The sequence below is a fragment of the Rhyacophila brunnea genome, unplaced genomic scaffold (assembly GCF_057557595.1).
Source record: "Rhyacophila brunnea isolate RB1 unplaced genomic scaffold, BYU_Rbru_1.0 scaffold_80, whole genome shotgun sequence".
Taxonomy (NCBI): Eukaryota; Metazoa; Arthropoda; class Insecta; order Trichoptera; family Rhyacophilidae; genus Rhyacophila; species Rhyacophila brunnea.
In genome coordinates this window covers 1,707,624-1,708,899 of record NW_028233351.1, presented here as the reverse complement: position 1 = coordinate 1,708,899, position 1,276 = coordinate 1,707,624, and positions in this window count along the sequence as shown.

Below are 1,276 nucleotides of genomic sequence, written 5' to 3'. Positions count from 1 at the left end.
GGATTTTCCCCCATTGTTGCATAAATTTTATAAATCTTTTTTATATTCTCTTCTCTTACATCTTATTGATACCTCTCTTCTTTTCAAGGCCTATTATTCGAGGGTTAAATTTAATTCTATAGTTGGAATATAGACCCAATTTCATTTGTGACTTCGATTTACATTAATGAAATATTTTGCTTATAAAAGGTCTAATTTTTCTTTTGATTTTTGTGTTTGCTTGCGACAAACTTTGGATTTTTACATATTACAGATCCGCTGTATAATCATAAATACATCACCTTACAGCCTTTCTCAATACATATTCTACGTTTAGTACACTTTAATTTTTTTTTAAAGTATCTATATAATTAAAAATATATGATATAAACTTAGAAGCATAAAATAAATTTCTCAAGTGTTGCATTCCAATGATAATATTTTTATAGGTGTATGTTATTTAAAATATTAAATCTTAATGAATCAAAACATATGCACGATTCTAGAACAAATTCGATGAATACTTCATCCCATATCATTATTTTAAAATCTTTGCCGATAAACTTTCTTCTTTCCAGACTTTTTAGGAAAAAAGTCTTTCTCAATCCTAATGTTTGTGTGTATGCTTCAATTGAAATTCCTATATCTTCAATAAAAGACATATATTTTAATTATAAATATGGATATTAAATACAACTTTCAATATTCATGGGTTTTTTTATTATGTAGTTTTGCATTTTCTTTTCATTCGTAACTCCTTAAATTATATAACTTTTTTATTCTTGAATTGAGTTAATTTTGGCAAGGCAAATTTTGATTTCTCTATAAGCATAACTCAATATCTTATATTTATATTAAAGAGGGTAATTTTGGTATTGTAATTTTTTGGATTTTCGTTTCAAGCCTAACACCATAATTTATATTATATTTTTTTTCGGGTTGGGCTAGTTTTGGCATTATAATTTTTTATTTCTCTTTTTTAGTTTAGGCAATCGATTTACTATGAAAGTATAATATATACTCCAGTCTATATGATATTTTCCCATCTTCTTCCATACCTATCCACTTCTCAATACCTATTAGTATAAGGTTTTCTTTAATTATATAGTTTTTATATATGTAACAATTTGTTTTGTAAATTCGAGTTCTTCATGGCACCTTTTATGGTATTGTGCCATCACTCCAACCCACGCTAAGACATACGCTATAATATCAAATAACTATATAATTTTTATTTCTAATTTAATGTTTATAAATACAATTTCAATTTATTAAATATTATCATAAGTGTTTTTTT